This window comes from Gekko japonicus, unplaced genomic scaffold (genome assembly GCF_001447785.1).
Source record: "Gekko japonicus isolate JY-2015 unplaced genomic scaffold, Gekko_japonicus_V1.1 scaffold4107, whole genome shotgun sequence".
NCBI classification, from domain to species: domain Eukaryota; kingdom Metazoa; phylum Chordata; class Lepidosauria; order Squamata; family Gekkonidae; genus Gekko; species Gekko japonicus.
In genome coordinates this window covers 92,588-99,698 of record NW_015170396.1, presented here as the reverse complement: position 1 = coordinate 99,698, position 7,111 = coordinate 92,588, and positions in this window count along the sequence as shown.

The window sequence follows — 7,111 nt, the reverse complement described above, 5'->3', positions numbered from 1 at the left end:
GAGAGAGAGAGAGAGATATTCTGAAAGAAAACAGCAGAGCACGTTGATCTCAAAGTAAATTGTGCTTGTCAAAAAAATCCATCTACCCGCGCACCCTCCCTCTGAAGAAAAAGTGTACAAAAGCTTATTCCTGAAATAAAATATTGCTGGTCTTAAAGTAGCCACGGGATTCAGACTTTGCTCTTTCTCCAGGACAGGGCTCTCTCTCGCTCTTTGCTTCCCCCTCCCTTCCTCCCAAAGGAGGAGCCTTCAGCTAATGGAGGGAAGGAAGGCTTGGCAGGAAGGAGGCTTGGAAGAAAGCAGAAAGCAGCAGAAGGAGCTGGGCAAAAGCGATCTGTGATGCAGCAGCCCTGGGGAAGGAAGCAGGAGTGAGCCTGTTGCTTGTGGGTTGGATACAAGCCCTGCAGGGGCCGGATCTCGCCCACGGGCTGTATGTTTGACACCCCTGCTCTAGATTTTCTTTCTCCCTTTTCTTGTCCCATATTGGTCTGATTTTTCTTAGTAGTGGTGGAAAGTGCTGTCAAGTCACAGCTGACTTATGGCAAACCCATAAGGTTTTCAAGACAACGTTTCAGAGGTGGTTCGCCATTGCCTACCTCTGTGTAGCAATCCTGGATGTCCTTGGTGGTCTCCCATCCAGATGCTAAGCAGGGCTGACACTGCTTAGCTTCCGAGATCTGATTAGATCAGACTAGTCTGGGCCATCCAGATCAGTGTCTGATTTTTCTTAGATAAAATGAAATTGTTCTATACGAATCTTTGTATTTTCTCTATAATTCATTATAAAAAGATCTTTGTTTTGAAGTGATGCAAGCTTTCAATTTTGACAGAGCTCTTCAGTAAGCATAATATTCAGCACAACAAATAGGCAAAAAAACCCCACCCTCTTAAATTTCCATGTGTGTCTTGGTTTCAGTTTGTTCTGCAGACATAAAGCAGGTGTGTGTTGCTCCAATATGTTCTCTTGGCCACTGGGGGTTGATTCTTGCCATTTCTCAGGTTACTATACCATCTGCAACACTAGCACAAATGACCAAATTTATAAGGCTACTTCATCTGTTGCATTCTGGCGGCAATGGTCCAAGGCGGTATTGGTCCCACACTGGTTCTAATCTTTGTTCAAGAGCAATTCCTGGAAGGTGCTGCTGGGGGAGTTTTACTTGACCATTGGCCCGTGGGGTTCCTCAAGGTTCTACTTCATTCCCCATGCTGTTCAACATCTACATGAAGCCACTGGAGCAAACGTCCATAGATTTGGAGCAGAGTGTGATCCATAAGCTGATGACAACAACTCGGTCTTTTCCATCATAAATCCAGGGAGATGGTAGAGGTACTAAACTAGTGTTTGGAAACAACAAATAATAGGATGAGAGCGGGGGGGGGGAAGTAACTTAAATTTCTTACCAATATTTTCTCTCAGGGTGCTTGAAGCAGAAGAGGGGAGCTGCCACTTACTTCATAACTGCTTGTACTGGTTTACTTTCTCCTCTGAGGATAACAGTGAATAAATTTAAACTTAATCTAGTCAAGATTAAGAGTGATGTGGTTTTCAAATAAAGTTGATACAAGAATTGGTATACAGCCTGTTTTGCACAGGGTTATACTCCCTTTGAAAGAGAAAGTACATGCCTAGCGTACTCCAGGATGTCTCATTGTCCATAGAGAGGTGTGACGACCTCCTTATTCTGGAGGTCTGGTTTCACTTTAAAAGTGTTCTTTATTTTCTTTTATTGGGTATATACGGCTGCCACCAGGAAATTTTAAGGATTTCCAAACCTTTATGCTTTTACTGTTGCTCTTTTTAATTTGGTAGTGTCAGCAAGCTGCCAATGTGTTTTCCTATTCGTTATGTATGCCCTTGTATATTCCTATGTAGGCGCTTCTCTATTCTCTAGGTATGCGCTTGTCTGCTTTCACTTTCCCATGTATGCTTGTTATTGTGCTTAATTGCCTAGTTGCAGGAACGTCTGTATCTCTCAAGGCCACAGGTGGTTGCTGGCGGGTAGGAGCTTGGGTGATCTCATGGTACTATCCATGAGAAGCAAATATGTTATGATTACCCAGGAGCATTGCTTCCCAGGCTCAATGGCGCGCGCGGGAAGTCCCACAATTGGGCCTCAGCTTTTTGAATTTCCTATAATCTATTGAGTTCCATGCTGTTGCTTCATTCTGAACAGTGATCCTGTTATGCACCTATTGCTTCAAATAAAGTAAAACCTTTTCTACAAGTGTGTACTCAGTTGATGTGATGGGAGTCTGACAGGTAGACCGAGTTCAAGGCTTACAGGGATCTATGTGGTCCTGGGAAGTATTTCATTCAGAGCTGGTATAAACTTGGATGAAAGAGGATTTATTGAAATAACTACTAAATAAGAGGGTTGTACAATGTAACTAGTAATGTATAAATGATGAACAATTGCTTTGGTATCACACAATCTTATCCTTCACTGACAGGGATCTTTCAGGTAACTTTGTAACACTTGTTTAACTCAAGGTCATATATGTTCACTGTTTCTCTCCAGTTTATCAGGACATACAGCCTTTCCTATAACTTGTCTTCAATTAAACTTTCATTTACTTTTTCCTATACACTCAGCTTTCCTTCTGTTTCTATGTCTCACTGAACTACCTCAGTTATCAGCTTATAACTGCTTCAACACAGAACTCTTGTCTAACAACTAACTGAACATCAACTGTCCACATCTAACTGAAACTACTGACTGACTTACATACTCATCCATTCAGATTCACTTCCAAAACCCCTCCTCCTCTCTGTCAGCCACCAATCATACCATACTTGCCTCTTTCAACCACTCTAGTCTATCTACCACAGCCATGCAACCAAACTTTTAAAGAGACACACACACAGAGAAACAAGAAATTGTTACAAGAGGAAACTAGCAGAAACTGCTAGGGATGCCTTTTTCCCATTTAAACTGGGTAATTTCCACTTGAAGGATTTCTTGCTTCAGCCACCTAACTGCTGGGTTGGTTTTTTTTCATATTTCCACATGATGTCATCCTTAATGGTGCAAAGACCATTAACAGCCCATTCTTTCCACAAAATAATTGCTTTATTTTAAACCTGTAAAAAACCTCACAGTATTTCCTGGACAGGGCATTATTGACAATAGCAGTCTTGTGTCTGAAAGGGAAGCAGTCTTATTACTGGACTTCTGTGAACAACTAGTCAATTACTCAGCAATTACTTTTTTCATTTGTTGATGTCTGCAAGTTGCCAGTCCTTGACAAAAATTAGAACACAAGAGGACTTCCTGCCATTTAAACAGAGAGGACAGGGAGGCTCTGCAAATACAAGGAGTTTTTTAAAAAGGTTGTTAAAGGCCACCAAATGAGAAAGGGAGCACTCACTGGAGAGGAACCTGATGCTGGGAATGATTGAAGGTAAAAGAAGATGGGGATGGCAAAGGATGACATATTTAGACCGTGTTATCGATGCAATGAACATTACATTGAGCAAACTCTGGAGGACGGCAGAAGACAGGAGGGCCTGGCGTGATGTGGTCCACGGGGTCGCGAAGAGTGGGACTTGGCTGTGCGACTGAACAACAACAATGAAGGTATTGTGCCATTCTTATTCAGTGTTAGTTATTATCTCTCTCTCTCTCTTTTTTAAAGAAGAGAATCATGCACTGCTCAGCTTGCCTTTTAGGGAGGGGCTGGGGGTGGGAGGTGTCTCCAACCGTGGTGGGTTTAATTCTTTAAAAATAAAGCTATTGTGTTATTTCAATAAATTGCTGTGTTACATATGCTCCTCAAAAATTCTTAAAAAGAAGCAGTGTAGGATAGCCCAATCTCAACAGATCTTGGAAGCTAAGAAGGGTGAGAGTCCACCAGGGAAGTCCAGGGTCACTACGGGGAGATAGGCAATGGCAAACTACTTTGTTAATCTCTTGCCTTGAGAACCCTATGGGGTCACCATAAGTCAAGCAATTTGACAGCACTTTCTACCATCACCAGGCGCAGAATCCTGAGGGCCACAGGAGAACAGTATAGCACTTCAAAGCACATTGGTGTAAAAGGGAAACCAATGCTAAAAATGGAGAGAAATGGATTACCCTTAGCTAACTGGATTTCTGTTGCAAGAGTCAGGGCTGGCCCGAGGTTGTCCTGTGCTCTAGGCGAGCGCAGATGCCAACCTCCCAGCAGGACCTGGAGACCTCTCCGCTGGAACAAGACAGCCAGGGGTGGGGAGGCCACCGCAATCCTCCGGAGCTCGCCCGCCCGCCTTCCGGGTAGGGGTGGCGGCGGCGACTACTGCAGAGGCCGGTGGAAGCGCGGAGGCGGTGGCTGGCTGGCGGGCGGACAGGCCATCCGCCCTCCTCCCCCCCCCAGCTCAGCCCAGCTGCGCCCCGTTGGCCACCAGCCGAGCCAGGGAGCAGGTAAGGCAGCCGCCCGGCCACGCCTCTCTGCCCCCCAACACCATGAGCAGCAGCGGCGGGCCGGGGGGGGAGGTGTGCCTTGCCTGCCCCCCCGCTCCCCAACCACGCACCCACGTGTCCGGCTCAGGCCCCCTCCCCTCGCTGCCACCCAGCCCTGCAGTGCGGATGTGCCCCGCCCGCACGCCCACCAGCCGCTGCAGCAGCGGCGGCAAGGGGACCCAAGAAGAGGCAGGCAGGCAGGATGGATGGGTGGACGGGTGGGTGGGGCCCCTCGCCTTCCCCCCCACCTCCACCCCACCTCACCTCACCTACAGAGGAGGAGGAGGAGCGCCTTCCCAGAGCCGGCCTGGAGTGCCTCGCCGGGAGGCAGCCACCGGGGATTCCCGCGTTTAACACGCGGGATTTCCCGCTGGGGGGCGCTGATTGGGCTGGCGGGCTGGCAGCGGCCCCAGGGATTGGCTCCCTGCCTGCATGCATGCATGCCTCACCGCGGGCCCCGCTGGGCCCGGGCAGCACTCCCCTTGGCCCCCTTCCCCCCGCCCTTCTTGCCCTGGCCAGGCTGAGTGACAAGATGCTGCCGGTTGCCGCCCCTGCCTCTCCTCCCGCACCCTAACGGCCGGCTCGTGCTGTAGGCGAAGGCCTAGTTCGCCTAGCGGGCGAGCCAGCCCTGGCAAGAGTGATTTCACACACAATTGCATCAGCAGACTACCATGGAAAATCACTCTGGCGTGGAAGCAGCTCTGGTTTGCCAACTGCCGCTTTTTCTGCAGAAGGATGATCTAGAGGCCACTATCACATATGCTTTAGTAACAACCAGATTTGATAACTGTAACAAGTTTGTTACAACTGTCTTTGAAGATGGTTCAGCTAATGCAAAACAAAACTACTAGGTCCTGACTGAAATCCACCATAATCAGAATATCAGACATGTATTGGATGATCTACACCAGTTTTCTTCCAGATCTAATTGAAGGTACTGGCTTTGAATGTCAAGCCTTAAATTCAGGGTGTCCAACTCATTTATTTGCTAAAAGGGCCGGATCAGTCACAAATGTTACTTTGTCGGACTGGACCATGTATGCCATAAAATGTAACGCCCAGTACCAAAGAGATAAACTTTATAAATGGCACAGGCAAACTCAATTAACAATATTATTTTCTACTCAAAATACAAACAAAAGCAATTGATTCTTAGTAGTGAAAAAAAATCATTTACTGGGGAACCCACAAAAGTCCCAATAAAAATATTTAATCATATGCAATAGGTTTTTTTTCATAGGATACCATAAAAGGGGGATATCTTACATTTCCATACAAATTAGCTACTTTTTGCATATATAGCACTTTTAGGAGATGAATCATCTTTCTTGCAAGTAAATAAGGTAGTTTTTCAGCACACACCCCCAAACGCTCAGCCTCAGCAGCTGAGCACAGCTATAATCCCTCTCTCACTCTTTGTTTCCTCTCTTCCCCCATCCTACTTCTGGGCGGTCTTGAGGAGACACACTGGACTCCCCCTTCCACCACCCGATCCCCACAATCAACAACAACCCTGTGAGGTGGGCCAGGCTGAGGAACTGGCCCCAGGTGAACCAGACATCAGGGTCCTGGCTTGGGGGGGGGGGGTCTGAATCTGGCTCTCCCAGATCCCCCCCCCCCAAGTTCTCATCCTTCCTGTGTTTCTCATAGAAGTGGTGGGGCTGAGGGAAGGCTTGATGGAGAGGCTGTTTCCGAAACCTCCAGGGGGTGTTTTTTCGTCCTCCCGTGAACCCTTTTCCCTCATGGGCTGAGAACACATGGGGGGGGAAGAGAGGTCACTGTCCCCCACCTTCCCCAGCACTCACTCTGCCTCCCTGCTCTGTGACTCTTCAGATGTGTGGTGCCCCTATTTCCCTTTGCCCCTCCATTCGCTTCTGAGGCCAGGAGGTGTTTTCCCTTCAGAGAAGCATGCACAAGACAGCCCAGTTTCCTCCTGATCCATGTACCTTCTTCACTGGCCTGGGCCCACTCTCACCAACCCCCCTCACAGTCACCATTTGAAAAAAACAAAGCCAGTTGGTGCAGTGGTGGCAGCACCAGCCGCTTGGCTCTGCCTCCCCCTCATGTAGTGGCTTCTCCAATCCTCAGTGAGCTGCAGTCAGAGGAAGCGGGAGGGGGAAAAAACCACACCTCTGCCTTTGCTTCTACTCCCCCCCACACTATGTTATCTTAGCCTCTTAGCCCCTCCCTCTAGCCATTTCCTTTCTATTTCATGACAGCTTCGACCACACATACACCTCACCACATGTACCTGCTTGCACTCCCAAGCAGTCTCCTGCCTTCCCTCCCTCACACCAATTGCTTGAGGGACGGGTAAGAAAGCTGGACAGGCTGCATTCAGCCCCTGGGCCTTATGTTTGACACCCCTGCCTTAAACAGCTTAAGTCTACATTATCTGAAGTACTTCTCTCATAGGAACCTAGCCAACTGGAATGATGGGGCCACGGACTGGAATGATGGGGCCACGGACTGGAATGACGGGGCCACGGACTGGAATGACAGCCCCAGGGTGTGCCAGGAGTGTTCAGGAACTAGAATGACAGGGCCACGGAGTAGAATGACAGCCCCAAGGTGGAGCAGGAGTGTTCAGGAATTGGGATGACAGGCCACGGAGTGGAATGACAGCCCCAGGGTGGAGCAGGAGTATTTAGGAACTGGAATGACAGGGC